Source organism: Ostrinia nubilalis, chromosome 10 (genome assembly GCF_963855985.1).
Source record: "Ostrinia nubilalis chromosome 10, ilOstNubi1.1, whole genome shotgun sequence".
Taxonomy (NCBI): Eukaryota; Metazoa; Arthropoda; class Insecta; order Lepidoptera; family Crambidae; genus Ostrinia; species Ostrinia nubilalis.
This window is the reverse complement of record NC_087097.1, coordinates 11,026,332-11,048,234: the sequence shown is the minus strand read 5'-3', so window position 1 is coordinate 11,048,234 and position 21,903 is coordinate 11,026,332. Positions and strand designations below refer to the sequence as shown.

Below are 21,903 nucleotides of genomic sequence, written 5' to 3'. Positions count from 1 at the left end.
CTACCCCGTGCATTTTGTTAAAACCAACCTCATTTTGCACAAAATTATTGTTTTTCTTTTACCGGTTATATTTTCGATTAAAGCTTTGAAATTAATGAAAAATACAATAAATTCGGATTTATGCAATACCAAAGCCAATTTTCTACGATACATATTTAAAGAGTAATGCAAAAAATTAAACAAGTAAAAAAGTTCATTTTCCTGTGAAATTGGAGGCATCTGACGCAACCTGCTCCCGTGACACTTGGCCGGCAACTGACAGGTCCAGACACGTTCGCGCTTATTCGTAGGCACAAAGTGCGTTGGAATTAGCGTGGTAAGTCGAATAGGTTCTATGTAATTACGCTGTTAGTATTTACCCCTGTTAACCCTTATTCAAATGCGAGCTGGTATGCATTTTTTTTACAAAGTTGAAGTGGATTTTGGGTAATTGTGGGTCACTTATTTCATATTTTTGATCAAAATTAATAAAAAAATAGGGGAAGGGGTAGTTTTTTGGGTGGTAAATAATTTACCATTATCCATTCATGCCTACCAATTATTAAATGTTGGTGGTAAAATAGTTACCATTGTCCGTCTTGGTTTGTTTTTGGTTCTTGACTAGTGACTTCCTCTTGGTTCTACCTATATTTTATTAAATATTTTGGGAATGAAAATTTTTTATTGTTTTTATAAAAAATATATTTATTAATATTAGTTATTATGCTTACAATTATTATTCTTACCTTGAGTCTGAAACTAACAATTCACTAATTACGTAACGTCAAAACGTTAATATAAAAAAAACTTAAAATTTCTCAAAATATTTATTTAGTTTTATTTGTGCACATACAAAAAACAACCGTTTTTTTATAAATCATCAAACTTTTGTCATGACGGGATCGGACAGTGGTAAACTATTTACCACTTCTTTAAAATGTCTAAATTATATGAATAAATTAATTGCAGACGCTGCCTATAAGTGAGATTATACAATAAATGTTATAGTTTAGGAATTTGAATCGAAAAAACACTTATCAGAATTTTCGTTGAACAAAGTTTCAAAAATACCAAAAACGCGCGCTAAAAACTTGAAATTTTTCACAACAAAACCGTTTGGTTGACTTTGACATTACCTGACAGTGACAAATGACGTTGAAAAGTTATAAAATGGCATAGATAAGTAAAAAAATATATTTAAAAATATAAATAAATGACCACGATATCTTTAAGTATTACCATATCGAATATTAGGATCCTTTTTTTAAAGTAAACGAAGTGGTAATATATCTACCTTTATTTGAATAAGGGTTAAAACCAGCCCCAGTCTCCCCTACATATATTTATTTGGTAAACGTTCGACTGGTTTACGCAGTACATAATATTAAATAAAATAGGTATTAATCATACATACGTAATTGTGCGCATAGTGCATAATTATTGTAGTCAGAATTCAAGGAAACAGATAAGTATTATGCACCTGACAAAATGCATCAAGACACAAGTTATTTTCCATATTGCTATATTAAATAGACAAATCTAGGTGCCTTCGCCTCTTAAAAAAGGCCTAGGCAAAGTAGCTTTTAGGAAATATAAAAATATTTTAAACTAGCTTTCCGCCGCGGCTTCGCACGGGGTTTTGCAGGAAATTATTTGAATTTTTCTCGCCGTAAAAACCATCCTTGGACTTCAACGAACATTTGAAAGAAGATTTGGTAAAGGACAATGTTCGTTCTCCATACATTGTTCGCCGTTAGATCAACAGTGCCGAAATAATACTTTCTAGGTTCTAAATGACACAAATCTTTATGTAAGAACAATTATTCCTGGCGGACCAATTCTATAAACTTATTGATAGCAATATTGTTATCATAACCTCTTACTTACTAGTATTGTATTATATTATTTTATGCACATCGATTTGGGAGATGTTCTGTATTGTAGTTGTCGCAGCCAAATTGTATTATAATATTGGACGGGTTTTGGAAATAGCTCGGCGTTCCACTTTTATGATTTACTTACTTACATTTTGCACGTAAATAAATAACATGAATCCTATGTTTACTTTCCACTCTTGACATTTAACACGTGACTTACCAAACTAACTATCTCCATGGTTACCGTCTTAGTCTATGCATGACTAGGGATTGAACAACTTTTAATTGAATATTATTAACAATTATCGATAATTATTATCGATTGAAAAATATTCGGTATTTGAATCGAAAGATATATTCAATTTTATCAATATCAAAATATTCAATTTTAATAATAAAATAAATATTATTTACTACCACCTATGAAATGTTCTAAAAATTGCCTGGAGCGCTCCCCCAATCCTGGGTTTTCCCTTTCCAAGCTGAGAGGATATCATTTTGGTTCTATCGATACATTATAAAGGTACTTAATATTTGAAATGTATTACCAATTATTGTTATAAGCATTTTGAGCGAATAAAACTTTCAATTCTATTAGAACTTTAGACATTTCTCTCACTTTAAGCGGCATTGGATTTTTCATCGAATTTTGAAACTGTAACAGATATATTAAAGATGATCCCATATTGTAGTCATTGTCTATATCAGTGTTATGATCACAATTCTTTTTATTTTATTCATGACCTTCGACCAGTTGGACACATTAGATAGCTTCTTGTAGTATCGTGCAATATATTTTTAACTTTTAATTAAAATCTAGTCATACTGTAGCAATTTGGACGATTTATTTTATTTACAAGATCGGTATCTTATTGTCTATGATGACCGCAGTCAACATCACTATTACATGGATTCCTAACAATGAAGTACGGCATTGCCTTGCGCCGATTTTACATAGATTTTATCGACACAAATTATGGAACTTCATAGGATATGGAGCAGGCCACGCCCTAAAATGTCCGGATGTCGTCATAGTATTATGGAATACATATAAAATACTTTTATTATTTCATTTTTTAATCCTCAAGTGTCCGTTACAATCTAATTAATATTTAAGTATTCAAAAAGTAAGAGATTAATTTTGATACTTTACTGCTGTGCCCAGGAATCTAAGGCGGTTTCTGACAATGTCCTTAGCAGGTATAGGCGTTGTTGAATTATGCGCTTACTAACACATTTTGCGATTCATTTGTATATTATGTACTTTTCTAAAAATTTTCAAGCAGACAAAGCCACAGACAGAAGCTAGTCAAAAGACAATTTAAAACCTCGATAATCCGAAATTTAATATGCGCTAAAACTTTTTGTGTAAAATGTACGCTACATGTCCTTCAGCTTTAATATTGCCATCATAAAATTCCGTACATCGTATATTTTATAAATCGCTTAGGATTACAATGTTTCTCTAAAATGGCTTTTATAATGCTTACGATGCTTTTATTGCCCTGCATTCATAATACACTTTATGCGATTTCTAAGTAGGTACTAACTTTGGGAAATTGCATTTGATTTGAAGCAGAATTTCCAATTAACTGCATTTTGTATTTAACTAGCGGATGCCCGCGACTTCGTACGTGTGAATCCCGTTTTAACCCCTTAGGGGTGGAGTTTCAGTTGATTCTTTTTTGACAATCGAGTGGATTTAAACCTTTCATGACATAAAATTTGAATAAAATAGGTTACTCAAAGTGATTTTACCGTATGTGTGTCACATCTCGGATTCAAACCTCTGAGTAGAGAAAGTATAAGTAATTTATTTGGGGTGCGGTTACACTTATTTAACTCATTTTAACTAATTTGAATATATCTCTGTACAAATTGGGTTCCGCTTCATTACACCAAACTGCACAGGATTAAGTTGAGGCGCTCTGTTTGGAGCGACTAAAGCGGCGAATTTGCCCAAATCAGCAAAATGAATGCGGGAACACGCGTCATAACTTCTCGGGAATAATATTAAATTAATTAAGTCCTATTTGCGAAGGAATTCAGTCCTCTTCCTCTTAAATTAACAGAGATACCTACGGTAGTGGAAGGGTTATAAATGGTTTTTAAGTAATCTTTCATCACTAGTACCTATCTCTTTCATAATTCTACTTCTTGTATAAGTAAGTGTATAATGTGTAGAAGAGTTTAACAGTCATGAAATAATTATTAAGAAGCTTTCGTATTTAAGGATCGATTTCCCTTTAGTGCAAAGTTTATGATGTGTCAAAAAGGTGTTAACATTTATAAATAGGAATTATAAAAATAGTGATCCTAGAAACAGTTTTACCAGCCCTGTTGTCTATCAGTTCGACACCCAATACGTACTGTTTTAACAGGATTCTGAAGTTACTCGGTATTAACTGAACGCAACTCCGTTACTCGTTTTTCTGAGCGGACGACCGAGCCACATCAAACGTATGGAAATAGACTGCTAACTCGGACCGCTCCTCGGAAAGCTGAGCGGGATGCAGGATAGCGAATGGCCATGGTTAACACCTCATAACCCCTTTTATTTGGAGAGGACATCCCACACCTAATTACTTTCTTTTTCTTTCTTTTAAGCCATCAGCGTCACATTAAAAGCTATTAAGTACGACCAAACCACTCGACATATTTTTGTTAACAATGGTCAGGATGGCCAGGGCTGATGCCCAAGAGTTCGGTAGACTAGACAATGTTGGGAAAAAAATGAGTTATTGGATCACTCTTCTTTGTGCATCTGGATAGAGTGGAAGAAAATACAAATTGTATCAATAAATATCTTTGAATCGTACTACCGGTGTTTGGTGCCCGCCCACACCAGGCTTTGATGTTTGCTTTTCTCTATAAATGCACGTGAAAATTTTAATTAAGAGTCTAGTCGATAGTCCCAAGTGTGGGTAGAGCTGTTAAGTGTAGGTTTATTCTCTCTCTCTCATTTTATGTAAAGGTAGAGTTCTCTTAATTGGGTAAACTTATCATGCGAATTTACCAGCAAAAATAATATCAACCTGTTTATCGTTCTGTTCCCAAATCACGACAATCAATCTAACTCTGATAGGCGGTTCCCTTGTTATCCTCATTTCAATCTCAGTCATCTGTGCTATATTACGGTCAGTCAAAGACGTCCAGTGGATGTCAGACATGTGGCAGCCCTGGCCAGGCGCCTGGCAGACGGCTGACTCACGCGACCCCATTCGCAGGGCTTGTCTTCCCTGACGTTGTGATGTCACGCCGTGTTTACATTTTAATTATAGGGGATAGAGTGGATATTTGGTTGTGTGCATATAGATTGGGTGATTACCGAAATATCTACTAGCGAAAATTTCTATCGGGAAGATAGGGTTAAGATTTTGACAGGTTTTGTATAGAAAATACTGTCTCATATTCTTTTATACTCTTCTTGAGAAATTGCTAAACTGAAGTTTGTGTACTTCATAACAGTCGTTTCGCTCTTATCAGACCGGTCGTGGTCACTCCACACGATCTCCCACCATCTCTCTCTTACCAAAATTAAATTTATTTATTAGAACATAATTACAAATAAAAGTAGAGACCGACGAAAAGACTATTAATTAAATGAACGTCATTATGAGTTACACCAAATTAATAAGTAAGGACCAAATGTTTACATAACCCACATCTGAAAGCTAAAAAAAGACCATGCTCGTATAAAAAAAGTCTTGCTCGTGAATCGTTTTTCGAAGACATGGGCAAGAGCATTATTTTTATGTGTCGAAGAGTTTTGACACTCCGCGGGCGGGCGCGGGCCAAACCAGGCATGCGTGTAAGAGCCGATAATCGCAAATTAAAACCAACCTTATCATAATTGATATAAGATTCAATGTAACTTGATCCAGTTTCAATAGTGAGCATTCGCCGTGTTCTGAATTTGTACGGTTAGTTAATTTTAACACGTAACATTGTTACAACCACTTGATATCTGAGAAAAGATTGGGTCAAGTATCAATCATTTCATTTGATTATTTCACTCCTTATCGTGATTGAATTATTTAAATGGGTAATGTTTACAAATATTGAGCCTTATCGTGAGAATTTTCAATGAGCTTTTCAGTGAAATCTTGCTCTAGATTCAATTTTTCTTTGAACTTTGCATAGCACTAAGAAAATACCTTTTGGTTAACAATTTCTTATTAAATTATGTTTCTTTTTATTTTCGGCACTTGTCAGACAACATTATCAACTCTTTAAAGGGTTAAGCCATGTAGACCCTCGTCAGTCGGTACCTGACCATGAAATCATGTGGCGTGCATGTCAACATGCGCGGGAGTTGTCTGGCTTCCCACACCTATTTAGTTCACGCTCGCTCGTCCATTTGAGTCTCTATCGGACCTAGTTAGGCGTTCTACAAACGTGTCGAAATGGCATGTTGACAGGGTTCTCCCAGGGACCTATATTAGACTCACACTTTAAATACTTTTGTCAGATTGGCCTGTTAATTGATTATGCTTAAAAGTTTATGCTGCTATATGACTTTATTTATATGTATTATCAATACAAAAGCTCACTAGATAAAATAAAATATGCTATACCCAAGTTGGAATGGGGGCAGAATACACTACGAAAACACTTAAGAACTTTACGTACCTACCTACTTATTATACAATAATCTCTTACCCCTCAATATGTATTATATTATGATTATCTTCATCTTGCGGCTTACCTCAATTATTTACGATAAGCACATTCCTTAAGGGCCTTAAATTATTTTAGAAATAAAAGGAAATTCAGCACGAAAATTCGGGGAATTTCGGCTCGTGCCATCTTCGGTTATCCGTTTGAGTGTTGTCGTTTATGGTTTTACGTCCAATTAATTTAATTCGTTCAATTAATTACCCCTGCAATTAAATAAATTGCTTCGGGGTGCTGTTATCGGGTTTCGAATCTGAAGCCTTGTATCATAGCTTGTTATGTGAAATTAAAATCGTCGGGCGTAGTGCATGGACTTCGTGAAAAGTCATAATTGTCTATTTTGACGGTTTTAATGTAATCAAATATCATAACTATCAAACCCGTTTTTAGTAGGTACCTGCTGTTATTGCAGACTTTCCTTTTACCTGCTATAGATTTCGATATAAAATATTGTTTTTTACAACTGTCTTTTCTAATACGATATTTTTCCGACAAAGTCTCGCCATTATTGTCCTAGTCAGTGTCGTAAAAGTAAATAAAAACTTTTGCACTAAAATGGTTGAATCCGTAGTGAAACATAAAGAAATGCTATCTGTACAATCTGTCGTGTTTATGGCCTTATTATCTTGACACAAAAGCGAAATTAGCGAACATTGACAGACGGTTTGTACAGCAACAGCTTTAAAATTTTAAATTTCGCTCTTAACGTTAAGGCTATAAGGGTTATATGTAACAGTGACTTCAGTGGCCAGTTGTATGTTTACGTACTCATTAAAATGCACTCGGACTCTGCTTTTTCATTCAGCGCTTTTTACGTCGAGTCAGTGAACTTCTGTTAACCCGAATTGGCTCGTCTGTCTGTCCGGGGCAATTAATCAGGCAAACGGTGAAGGGACTAATACAAGGACTACATCAATTGCGATTCCCTGACAAAGCCGGACGATTAATAGTTAAGATAAACTGCCTGATAAATTAATGTGTTGGAGGCCAGCCGCTGGCCGCTGGCCGCCGATCGCGATTGATGGTGGGGCTTGATGTCGCACGGAAGTTTGTTTTTATTTTACCTATCTCCTTCACATATCCATGATTCCAGCAAATTAATGCATCTAGTCTGTAGATAAACAAATAAAAATACTATTCATGAATGAATACATTGTTTCTACGTAGGTAAGTAGGTATTTCAATATTAGTGATATTCACTGTAGGTATACTCCAATCCTTATTAAATAAATAAAAATTCAGACAGTACCAATACAAGTACAAAAAAATGGTTTTCTGGTGAACTCATTTGACAGAACCTCATCAAGTGCAGCTTTAAAGCTTCAGATTGGATATGAAAATGCGATTTATCAAACTATTCAAAGTAAAGTTAGAACAATGTGGAGTTGAAACTTTTAGAAGGTTGGCAACTTTCTATTATCTTCTATTTTGCATCGGCGACTCTGATTATGGGTGCCAATTTAGGAAGCGAAACGATTTAGAGTTCAACGTATCGCAAAAACAGTAACTGGGAGAGTAGATTACTTGCAGACAAATAACTCCCTTAGCACCGCGTGAGAGGATCGCATAGCGATGGAGAATGAACGCAGGTGTCTAATCTAGATAAATTAGCAAGCTAAATATTAAACGGCATTGAAAAGATAGCTAGAATAAAATGAAGTTTGATACACATAACTTAGGTACATTTTCCATGTTATTGAATCTTCACTTCAAAAGTTATGTACCTAATTAGGCTATTTATACCGATATACTTTATCATCAAAGAAATATCAATAAATAAATAGCGGCTCAAAATGTCGAAGTAAAGTAGCGTCCCTATCGGTTTTCTACAGGCTACAATTCAGAGAATGTGCGAAAGAATTACACAAGCTAATTCCACCAGCTTTCCATCACCGGCGAACCAGACGCAGGTTAGCGTACCATCTCTATAATGTTGACATTTTACCAGCACTAAGCGTGTCGATGACTCTTTTATAATGTGAACAGCTAGGGGCTGGAATACGCTGCCTGCTGCTGTCTTTCCCGAAGACTAATCCGTGCCTCTTCAAGGCGATAGTGAATAGGCACTTACAGGGCAGATATGTACCATCCTAGACTGCATCCCACTTAACACCAAGTGTGATTGTGGTCAAATACGTGCCTTGTTATGCATAAAAAAAGTTTTTTATTTTATTTTTATGAAACCAAACAGCATTCTACAAGTTCGTGAATCAAAATCCATTTAAACATATTATCCTCTCTTTCTTCTGAAAATAGCACCGAATAGTGAAAGTGTGGAAAGCTCTTTTCAGCAGCTTTACATACTTTCACTTCAGCGCCTCGTCTACCGCTCGCAATGACCTTTCTTCACCGGCATTAGTTCGGAAACTTTCAGCAATCGTAACGATACTACGTACATGCAGCCTCAAATTATAATAAATACGTGATGGGGTTCAATTGTGTCGAAATTATCTGTGAATTAAAATCATTTCTAGTATAATTTCTTCTTTTTCCTCTTAAAATTACTATTTTAATTAATTAATTTGCCCTGAAAAAAGTTTTCCACACTTTCACTCCAGCACCGCCTCGTCTACCGCAATGACCTTGCTTCACCGGCATTAGCTCGGAAACCTTCAGCATAACAATACTTCGCGAATATGCAGCCGGTCGTTGCCCCGAGGTTGTATATTTACATCGGATCCAAAATAGACCTGTTCCCAGACGATTAATATAATCCACCCCGAAACGAAAATAGGTAATGATTCCCACACTTTTGAGTCTAACAGCTTTTCTCTGTTCAAGAGTATCCCATAGCGGCTTTCATTTGCTCTAAATATTATTTAGTCAGAACATTACGACAATAATAAAATAAATTAACGTTGATAGTACTTTTACAAAATTTACAAGTTTCAAAAGTTTCAGAAATATATGTAAAAATTGATGTGCCTATTTTAGTGAATTATTATCATTATTAAAACATACATTCCACAAACGCTTATCCATCTCTCTGCAATACGAGTACACACATAATTATTGCAAATCAGTAACTTACGTCTTCATGCGCATAAAACAATCTGAACGAACCACTTTCATGGCTTTTTCAATCTAATTTCGACCTTGCTTCAACTTCCGCGGTCAATGACTCGCGGTTGCGGTTTGACTGACTGTTCCCTTGTGACATTCTGATATTAATTAATGGATTTTTGTCACTTTCTTCAATAACAATGACGCTGGCCGCCGGCTTGGCGTCTTCGTAAGAGCCACTGCCTACATGCTACTTTTAGCGTCGGCCATCGGCGATTTAGTTGCTTTTCAGAAACTGAATGCAGCGACCACACTTTTCACATCGCTTAAAAACGCTAAATGCGGCGATTGCGTCGTTTTTCGGAAGCTTGACGCAACGACAGTAGTCGCTAAAAAGCGCGAATCCGATACCGCGTCCGAACGCATGAAGTCGCTAACGCCCGTTATCCTATTCCATCTTGAAGCAATCTTAGTTCTAACACTACTGTAGTCCGGTCTTCTACCTGCTTCCCTAAATCACGATGCTGCATCGATAGGTACTCGCAAATTCACCGATCGTCGATGCTAAGAGTATCTTGTCTGACTTAGCCCTAATTAATGGTTTCTTGTCACTTTCTTCAATGTAACAATGTCTCTGGCCGCCAGTTTGGCGTCTTCGTGATCGAGAATGCAGTGTTGACGGCTGTCGTTCATCATGCTAATAAGCGTTGATGCCAATTAATACGGAACCTTCGTCACTTTCATTGTTCTAATGACCTTGGTGACATCGCCAAATTCCGGGTGCAGCGGTCGTTGACTTGACGTTTTGATAGATCAGTCATAATATACAGGGGGTAAGATTGGCATAACCTTTATCAGTCAGTTTAGGCATTGTACAGGTCCGTCTTGATGACGTAGAAGTAATAAATAAAATTGTAAGGTTGCATACCAAACTCATTGGTCGCGCGCCTGGCCGGTTAGAAAACTATTTTTACTTTTTTTGCGTTTTTTCATCGATTGTCACTTTTCTCTTTTGTCTTGAATTTTCTACCAAAACGAAATGTAATTTATTTTATTTGAAGCAATATAATTTTACATTTTACATTTAACAAAGCCTTTCAATTAATAAATATCCCTCGTAGAGTGAAAGACGTAAATTTCGTTCAGGCATTGATTTATGAAACCAGAGCTGCAGAGGCAGTATTTAACTACTCGTATGTATCTTTTTATTTGTGTAACGTGTGTTAATCTTTGTCAAAGCGTGAAAAGCTCTAAAAATAGTTAACTGTAACTAAACCTGTTTTCCTTGCTGTCACCCTAACTCGGAAACAGCGTGAAACTTTGGTGAAACTATGAGGAGTTAAAAAAAGAAATGAATAAATTTTCTCAGGTTTGTTTTTGGGCAATAAACATAACGATACTTATCAAAAAGAACGAGAAAAAAAGAACGAAAGGGGTGGTTTTAGCAACAAGTCCCTTACACTCCCTAAAAGAAAACCTATCCCGACTGTAACAACGACCTTGGTGACCTCACCGAATTTCGCGCGTAAAGGTCAGTGACTTGCGCTTTGATAGTCGCATCATATTTGAATCCTTCGCCACTTTCTTCAGTGTAACAATGACCTTGTCACGGCGCCTCGGAGTGCGACCTCGCCATATGATCGCGATGCAGCGGTCGTTGACTCACTCGCCATAATGAATTCGTGGAGTCGCTGACCTAATTTGAGAATGTTAGTTTATTGTTAGAGATCAAAGATTGGAACGCGTTGCGAATAGTATGGTAGTTTACGTTTTAAAAGCTTGTTTCACGTTGTTTTTGGTGGATATAATTTGTGTAAATACTAAGTGTAAACAATTAGAATTGTTGTTTATGAGACTTTGGCGACTCTTGAACAGTTTGACCAGTCTCGATTCATTTTGACAATACCTATTAAAATCCATCTTCAAAGAAAACATTTTCACAAGACACCTACTCAATAACTCAATAGTGAGTAATCTCGCGTAGTAACATTTTTCTTTCCACTTGGAAATTCGTCTGTATTTCATGGCATTTCCGTTAGAAAATAGAACCGAATTTTCTTTGAATCCTAAGGTAGAAAATATTCAGCATAGCTCCGTCCAAACACCCGTAGGGCTAAACCAACGCCGATTCTGTTATTGCCCCAAAGTCAATACTAATATCGGCTACCGGGGCCATAAACTGTGATATTGCCAACATTATGGTACACTTTTTACGGTTTTCCAAAGAACCGTTTTATATTTATTACTTCAATAAGTTACAGCGATCTGCGCATTGATTGGCGTAATGTTGTAAACATCGCTGAAAGCTGTTTGTTTATAAGTAATGAACGTTTAATAAAAATATTACTTCCTGGGTTTGAACATTTGTTACCAATCGTTTGTAACCAACTTTCACTAAAGTTTTAGCGTATTTTAATGTCCCTTTTCATTTAGCATATTTTGGTGGCTCAATTGGGAAACTTTATCCCTGTCAATAAACTCAACTGTATTAAAATTTTCATATTTGAATCAATACATAGTTGAATCTATTCTTCAGTAGAGATACATATTTGAGTGTGGTTTCATAATACGGGCCTTAATTTGGAGAGAACAGTAACGTTGCGACAATTTGTAGCAGAATTCGATTTGTAAATGGTTAATAATACAAAGGGACCAAGTCTGGAGTCCTGCAGCTGACGCAGTAGCTTACGATGGTGATTCAGACTACCTTGTTAGCACAGTATAAAAAATAACCAGTGACTCTTAATACAAATACACAAGGACTATGCTATGACTCTACTGTCGACTGTACCGATTATGGCAAGACTGCACCTCGTGTAGTGATCGGTGCACAAAGAAATATAGCGCATTAAATTAAAAATAACATGCAACTAACGCTGTGGAAGTCGAATCGACCTTATATCGTGGTCTGGTCATTTCTTTGTTATTTCTACACTGTCAGGTCACAATCTGATTGGTGTCTGCGATTGAAGGATGTTAATTAAAGAACATCTTTTAAAATTGAGAATGTATCTTTTCGGAGAATCATGTCATGCCCCTGTAATATGACCACGAAATTGCATCCATTTTTGTTGTATCGTCATTCTCTACAAATAAAATAAAATGATATTAGTATAATAATATGTATTTCAATAGTTGGAGAAAAATTCCTCATTATCATCAAACAATAGGGCACCTAATTCAGTTGTGTTCGTGTTGACATTTCTAACATATAATACCCTATTCAAAATCACGACCTTTTGAAAGCACTAAACAAAAGTTAAACCAGTTATGGACATGACAGTGTGCTTAGAAAAAGTAAAATAGTATAAAAATAACAAAAAAAGGCTGTTTATTCCAATGTTACCCGACACTTTTAAGCGTATCCTAAATCGGTGTGTTATATTACGTCACAGGGTCTGTTTACCGGGTGGGTGTCCATATTAGGCGCCGACATGGGAAGACATCGGCATTCCTTTATTGTAGGATCCTTCCCTTTACGGGTCTCAAAGCCTGTTCTCCTACATTATGTTGAAAGGCGATAAAGGTAAAGTAACTATGGGAATCGATAAGATAAACATTAGCTACAGTTCACATAAACTTTAGTTCAAGACTGAATATCGGTACGTTTCACATGCAAATTTCACTAATTGTTTGGCACTAAAATACACAGCTTTTCAAGTGAAATTCGGCGTAATTGAATGCAAATTGTAAGCACGCCTACACAACTACTGCAATTAATTAGTCTATTGTAAGTTGGTTTCTAATAAACAGAAGATATTTCCAAAACAAGTGGGCTTTTCTCTCCAACACTGTCTTACACCAACACTATAAAAGCGAAAATTTAGGTTGTATGGATGTTTGTTACTTACTCCTTCAGTCAAAAATGACTGGACAGATTTTTGTCAAACCTTACAATTTAAAATGTATAATTCATAGCTCATACATAAAATTAGAATATCTTAAAAGATAACTGCTAGGCTGTTGTTTTTCAAAATCTTTTCTGACGACGTCGCAGACTGAAGCTAATCAATCAATAACCCCGAGTAACATCGGACTACAAAATAAACTTAAACATTTTTCTTCTTCCAAAGTTTTGGTTCATTATTTAAGCTTCTGAGACATAAAAACTTTATAGACAGTGTGAATAAGCTTTGATAATCTTGTATAAAGTAAGTTAAGTCGGTTCGTGGAAGATTGGCTGTAGAACTTGTTATTTTAAAGCAAGAAATTAAGATGACAAGAGAATAAATTACAATCACGTTAGATCAATAAGAATAATATGAGTTCTATTAAATGTCCACAATTTTTACACACAGACATAGACTTTCACATTGTTAAAATAATCTTATAAACCATACGAAAATGTGAAAACATCGAAAACGAAGAATATTTTGGCCAAATACAGATTAAATATTGAGAGTTGACAGATGAATTTGGATTGAGATTAAATAAACGGGCGTAAAGTGGACTATAAACAGTATGTTTTGCAATAAAATAGTTATTAAATAATAAAAATAAATAAAACGTGTCACAACTTCTGCTCTAGTCTTTTGTCTGAATTCAGGAAATGATAAGCAGCATCTATTTTCACGCCAAACTACATAAATACCATGGCTAGACTGGTGCTATCCAGAAAATGTGTTGTAAGTGCAAGGTTTATGACGTGCGGAACACATTTTACTACAATCACAAATTATCTCTACTTTGAATTTAACTAGCTTAGCATCACCTGTTAGTGTATAATACTTACATTTTAATTTTGATACTGCCCAGTGGTGAACGATACGAGCATAGAGTATACAATGAATGTACATCCAGATGGTTTAAGGATTTTTTTTTACTTTAGGTAGGCATCTTCACTAATATCTTTACCAAACTAAAATGTATGAATACCAAATGAATGAGCACATTAAGAGTACACAAAGGAAGCCTTCGTCGATCATAATAACGATGTTGCTTCTCTACTTTTTTATTTATCTCTACCCGGCAGTAATTAAATCAAATCTCAAGATCTTCGCCCTTAGTGGCATAGCAGGTGCATACCTAGACCACGACTAAGTACAATAAGTAGAATGCCCTTAAATAGGTTTTCCATGTGTATTGCTTATTTTGCTAATTATTCAGGTATGCAGATGCGATCTGTCAATTTATTATTCATATTGCCATAATAAGCAATCCATAATGCCAACGCTTTTAAGATAAACAAGAATTTGTAAATGTCGTTTTAATTATTTATATTTATAAATGTATTAATAAATGTGTTAAATGATAGAGCCATATTATGATCCTTGTAATAATTTAATTCTTATAATTTAATTTACTTCTAAAAACTTTGGTAGAGAAAGCACGAAATAAAGCATTTCTCACGCACCGCCCACTTGCGTATGCACACAGCACGCGGCGATCAGCATCTGACCAGCATAGCTACCATAGTCACGATGCAATTACAAAGTACCGAAATGTCTTGTTGATTTATGCACCTTATGTTAAATGGGGTAGAGGTCAGTATTTATTTGATGCATCGGTGTACTATCTCCAGAATCACGTACCAAGTAGAGGCTGAGACAAAAACGGAAACTAAAATTGTCTTTATGTCTTGTGTTAGATCAATAACTTAGCAATTATTAATCCAAGTTAGAATTAATAATTGCTTTAGTAATGTTTTTACGAACCATAATGTCTTTTTAATCGGTAGAGAAATAAAAAAAACTTCTTAACAAAGCTGATTACGAAGAAAATGTTAGTTAACTTGGCTTAGCTTCAAATTCTGCCTAACTATTAAAAAGCTAAGTAGGTACCTTTATCTTTCAGGCGGATGTTACGCACTAGAATTACTAGTACTACCCAAAGTTTAAACAAATACATTCAAATTTAAAGTGGTCTTGGCGGATGTTACGATAAATCTGTTTTTAGTTAAACTTAATTGAATTAGGTCTACACATAGCGGCGCTAAAATTGTAGTGATAGCGCAGCGTAATCTCGCGGCGGCTAAATCTGCTGACTCAATTGGAGCGGAATATGCGACCCCAATTTTCTAGTGCCCGATTTTATCTCCTGCTTAGTGTATCTAAATTAAAATTAGAATATTACAAACTACTAATTAATTAGCGATACATGTAGTCTTAGTTACATAAGGCACTTGTTTGCTTTGTGCTCTAATAAAGAGGCAATGGGAGATTTTTTTGGTCTTTTACTTAACATAGGTTAGACATAGGTTTATTGAGCATAAAAGTAACAGTTGTGATAGTCTGTGCTAAAACTAATAATATAAAATCATTAATTAAAATTAAAAAAAATCGTAAGAAAATTATAGATTAAAAATAGACTTATTTACTGGTTGATAAAAGAAATACTCTTCCTAAAACGCGAAAGAATAGAACAGCATTATGAGTTGCAGGTCTGCTCGTCTGCGTCTACGCATATTAAAGCCTAGACCGTTCAAATTCCGCGTACTGAGCGTGTCAGCGAAACGAATGCACCAGCTGGCTTCCTACAAGCGTGGAGCTGAGTTTAAAATGCTGCTCACTGTACTCCACTGACACCCAAACTTTTCTGGTACCACTTTAATTTAATATGTGGTTCGCAGGGACATGCATTCACATTTTTTTAAAGTAATATCCATTTTGAATGAAAGTGATTTTTGAGCTTGCATCTTCTACATATTGCGTAAGCCAACTCAAAGATAAATCGCCAATCTGGTGAGGCACTTTTCCTTGTAGAAAGAACCTTGATACAGGCAGTGCTAGACCAGTCGTTGTGGAAATCTTTGGGGGACTGGAACGTCTTAACGACGATGCTATATCGATATAAGTATCGTCCGTGAAATTTTATAAAGTTTGCGGACATATTTTGTTCTGCGGACCACCGGCGGGTCCGCTGACTTCTAGTTGGGAACCGCAGCTGTAAATGATCGCTGCATGCCCGCGGGCAACTACCTTCTAATCTCATTCCTATAACCCCATCGTAGGAATCGTTAAATTGCTGATATGGAGATTATATGAGTATCTGAACAGGAACAAAGCTACTTAGTCCGGGGGCTCACGTGTCGAATTAAGACGCCAATCACGGTTGCAGGTTTGAATCCTGCAGGAGGCAAATGTTAGGGAAATGAGCACACGCATTTGTAATCAGAATCAAAGATATCAGTATACATCCGTTTATCATATGATAGCTCGTCTTACTAATCACTGTGCTTCTTACCAGGCCCTATATTTTACAGTAAAATGTAAATGCTGCTGTAATGTACTATCCTTAGCCAATGATTGAAGATTGAAGAAACAAAAACTTTCACATCAGAACATGCAGATTTTAGCACAGTTTATAATGCACTAGATATGAATAGCAATCCTATCTATATTGAAGCTTTTAGGAACAACCATGTAGAAAATATTTCAATGTAACCTGTCGTTTTATTATTCCAAACCAGTTGGAGCGAATTCCATAGGCAGTGCACGCTCTACATCCAAAACATTATTACAAATAAATTCCGCAATCATTATGAATGTAGTCGTATACATATCATACACGAATACATAGCAAGATGACTGTCAATAAACAGGAAAATATAAGTCACAATATAAGGTTATTCATTTAAAACAAATAATGTATCTTAACGAGGTAAAGTTTTTATACATAATTAAACAATATTAGGAAAATTTATATTTAATTAATATTAGGAAAACTGATACGATGCAGTATGTATGTACTAATTAACATAACAAACATGGCTTCGAAAAATCCTTGTTTGGTATAACAGATTTTTGCCGAGGAAAAAATACATACGCGAGCAGACCAAATGCAAATCGATTAAAAAACAATCAGGAATGAAATCCGTGAGCACCCTCATGTACTACAGGGAGAATATTGTAGGTAGTTGTTTTGATTCGCAGTTCTTCGTACATTTATCTGAGCATCTTTTTCTTCTTGCAGGCTTAATTTTCTCATTTTAGATAATACTAAACTTTGGTGACTAGTTCATAAGAGTTGTTAAGACATGAATGAAACGTAACACACAAAGTACTGTCCAAATCCAGTACGTTTTATAAAATTATACTTGTAAATGTAAGGCTGTATCACACTCGACACCTTTGCAAACAAACTCACAATGCTCACAATTCGACCATTGTCACTGCCAACATAATTACATTTAATTTCGCGTGTCACGGACAGATTTGAAATTTAAATCCATCCCTCATTGTGTCCCTAAATCGCATTCAGATTGGCGTTTTGTTCCCGCCACGGTATTCGGCGGTGACACAGTTAACTGTGCCTAGAGCGATTTAAATTCGTAAAAAGTAAGTTTGTTCTTAGAATATTAGGTTATTCTACGTAATTTTCATAATATTATATTGCAACGTGTGAATTAAACCTAATAATGACCAAATACTATAACTAAGGCTGAGTTGCACCACCTAACTTTGACTATAACTATAACGATATCCGGTGTTTTTTGTCATAGTTACGGTTAAAGTAAGTTGGTACAACTCAGCCTTATTGTCCAATTCTTTCAAATAATTACACTAATGTAAACGGATTTTAAGGGCTTCTGTTACTGCTTCTTACAAACTTACAGAGATAAAAAGGGACATAGAGTAGATAAATAACATATCCTCTAATGCTTTCGTAAAGTATCAAAACTTTTTAACGACTCTACTTCTGTGAGCTTCTAACAAATACATCACACTCAAGACCCTCCAAGTATTATCTGTTATTATGTCACTATTATCATTACCATTAGACCAGATGCTACCGGATGACGGATGGTAACCAGTTGACCTATTAACTGTCATTCAATCAACATTAAACTGTAACAACCTTCAGTTAAGAGAGACTTAATTAAGAATTAATTATCCCAACGTTTTGAGGGATTGCTCGAGCAATGTATCACTGTAAATTCAAAGAGAGTGTAACTCGGTTATACTACTAACGTATAAACCAGAAAATAGAAACTACATAATAAAGACAATTTTATACTATGTATACTTTTACGTTGTATTTATTAACTGAAAAGATAGGTAGGCATCTAAAATTAATAAATACTATTTTTTCCTTATTTAATCTCGTAATTGCCTTAATTAACTCAAATTCAAATTATTAATGATTTGTAAGTTTAGCGGAAAAGATATGTGAGCATAATTTAAAATAACACGCAAATCGTAGGTCAATAATGGCAAAATAATGAACCAATTGTTATTCATTCATTCATTACCATGTCGAAAACACCCTCGCGTCGATTTGTATTCATACCAGAGGTTTGACGTGCCCAATGACAGCTGATGTACGGTGCAGTAGCTGCACCACCCTTCAGCCCCTTCTTCAATCAGTCGGTTGTGGTCAAAGGGCACGCGATACGCAAGTCATTCACCGTGGCCACGACAATTTGAATTTTGTTTTAAAAATAGTAATATTTTCATAAGCTTTCAGAAGAATGTTGCTATTTTAACCGACTTCAACAAAAGGACACACACAATTAGGCGCGTGCTACTCATTAACCGAATATTTATGACTGTAATTACTCAATCAAGGATTAATTAGATAGTATTTTTTGATTTGGCAATTCGAAATTTTTAAGTCTCGTTTGAACATTCCCTGGGCTCGAAAAAATTGTAATAAGTACTTGGATGTAAGAGTAGAGTTTCATCTATGCCTTTTCCAATGCATTAATCTCGATGGCTCCCTGCGTGATGCTTGAATAGCAAGAGATGACTGACTGTGTTGGAGGGGACTCCGTCGGTAATGACGTTGCATACAGGGAAATGATGGCAGCAAATTATTCGGAACCCGTCTAATGGAAACTAATTGACTAAGTATTATATGAACACGTGTATACGCAAGGAAGGGATATTGATTAATTTGCCATCGGAGGGTCAGAGATCATACAAATTTTAAAACCGAAAAGTATTCCTTAACTCAATGATATCAGTACAAAATATACTTGATATTATAAACTTCTTTGTGGATAAAAAAAAATACCTATGTACTTAAAGGTAAGATTTAAGCCACACTGTAAGTTGTTGAACCTAAAGACTGGTCATGACAGGTCAAATATAATTACAAGACCTGGTTATGACAGGACAAAACAAAGATATTAAATACAATCCTTGATAACGTGTCCTTATCTCTAAGAACCTACCTTAAACAAAATAAGCAAGCAAGAACAATTACTTACTCACAGTATTCTAGGGTAATGGCTACAAAATATAAATACTGGGAACGCGATCGTTAACCTAACATTTGTCGAGGATTAAACGCCAATAATGGTCTGGAAGTGGCACAGGTTAATGACAGAGATTTGTCAATTAATTAGAAGCAAGATAGAAGGCGGCACGCGAGGCCCAATGGTGCTCTGCCCTACTTCGAACAAGGACCTCATTTGCCCCCGATCCCGAATCCGACCCGATCTGATAAAGTGAATTGATTAGTACACGTAAAAGAGCAAATCATGAAATACAAATACGATTGGCTTATAAATTCGTTTGTTACTGTAACGATATTTTTACAGACAGCCAAAAAAATATTGACAGTTTTGTAAGTTATGAGCTTTTATCATGTTTTTGCAAACTTATATGATTGAGTTATAGCCATTTGTTTCGTCAGCAACTAGAAATACCGAATCAGGAAACAATTATAATCACAGATTTGCAGGTTAACAACAACTACATGTTTTCAAGCATAAATTAAAAGGATAATAATGGCAACACCGGCGTGCCACTTTTGTCGGCATAAATTGAAAGTGTCAGATTGTAGATCATGTTAAGCAACGGCTACTGGCTTACGCCGAGCCTAGCTCGAGGCAAAATATTAACTTGTTCATTAATATGAATAAATAGACAAGTCCTGTCGCAAATTACGGATATTACGTGCAAAAAGAATATAGGAATTATTATCGTATCAATTGGTAATAACAACCGATATCTCGATTTATATTGAAGATAAAACAAATTAGAAATGTTTATCATCAGCTTATAAAAGCTGACACATAGCATCAGCTTTTGATTTTCAATTTACTTCTTCATTTCTATCAAAAGAGTTCACAGCTGGATAAAAGCCTACCACAAGAATTTCAGCAACAACAGTCGTGCATCCATCCAGGCGCTTACTTAACTTTTCAATTACTAATTAATATTAATTATTGATTTCTACTTCATATTTTATAAGTGTGCTAGATGCTTAATTACATCCATAAAAGACACACCTACTTATCTATATCCGGTGTAAACGCGTGACAATAAATTTCCCTGCAATCCGCAATCAAGATAACTTGCTCTAATTCTACAGGGCGGTATTAACTATTAACCTAATTGTATCACATTTGCATCATTTTATAGGTTCATTCCCATTTCATTTAGAGCTTGATGATTTACACCTGCACAGCGGAGAATTATAGGGGCGCTGACCGAAACCCAGATGTTTGGCCAATTAAGAATATTTATGCGCTCTTGTCTCACCTTTTATCGTGCATTCCAATCGATGGTGAATTAAAATAAAATCGTGCCGTGACAAATATTTTGTCACGGATACAAATTGTGTATAAATAATCTGAAAATCAACTCCTAAAACATTAGACCTCGACAATGTTAATTAACTAAAACGTCTCTTCGAATTAAAATTTAATGTCAACTACCTTTGTAGGGTTTTAAAGCAATTAATTAAGATATCAATTAATCTAAGCTACCATTAAGTGGCTTACGTAAACCGTAAACGACCTGAAATTGCCTTCGTTTACCTGAAACTGTCTAACTGGAATGTAGAGTTACTTTCGGGTCCTTTCAAACATGTACAATGGACAACACATAAAACTAAACCCTGCGACGTCTTATTTGGTTGTAATACGAGCTATTTTGCAACCAAAATGGATAGTCTGATGAACTCTGATGTATGTGCTGTCGACTGTACCCAAGGTAAATAATACGACTAGACCCGCCTAAGATAAGTTAGGTGCGGAATAATGGACTGCTAACAGAGACCTTTTTCAATGAAATTCTTTAAGTTAAAGGTATAGCTGTTGTAGACACCAAATAAATTAAAATGTAAGATAGGTACTTTTTCATGTCATGAAATAACCGTATCTAGAAAAAAAAAAATAAGTTCTTAATTTCCTTTAACCTATGTAGGTATGTACACTTAAAACAATTTTGGACGTTTTTGTACCGAACACGTGGTATCTTAATGTAGTTGACTTGAATAAATGACTACTTTTTAGGTAAAGTTTATTTTAAGACATTTAAATTAACACCAAAATAAACTCCCCGTCTTTTAAAACTGACGTATTTGATAGCGTCTGCTTGCCGTCCCCAAACATTGTACAAAAAGTTAATAATGTCCTCATAGAAAAAGCCACAAAGACATATTTTTACAATTTAAACCATTGTCACTCCACAGGGGC

The 21,903-nt window shown here is 35.3% G+C and overlaps 1 protein-coding gene across 1 annotated transcript in view; it reads left to right on the top strand.

The window, feature by feature from the left end:
* Positions 1–21,903, top strand: part of LOC135075218 (matrix metalloproteinase-2-like) — a 197,090-nt gene that overhangs the window by 34,726 nt on the left and 140,461 nt on the right. The gene's annotated exons all lie outside the window — the stretch shown is intronic.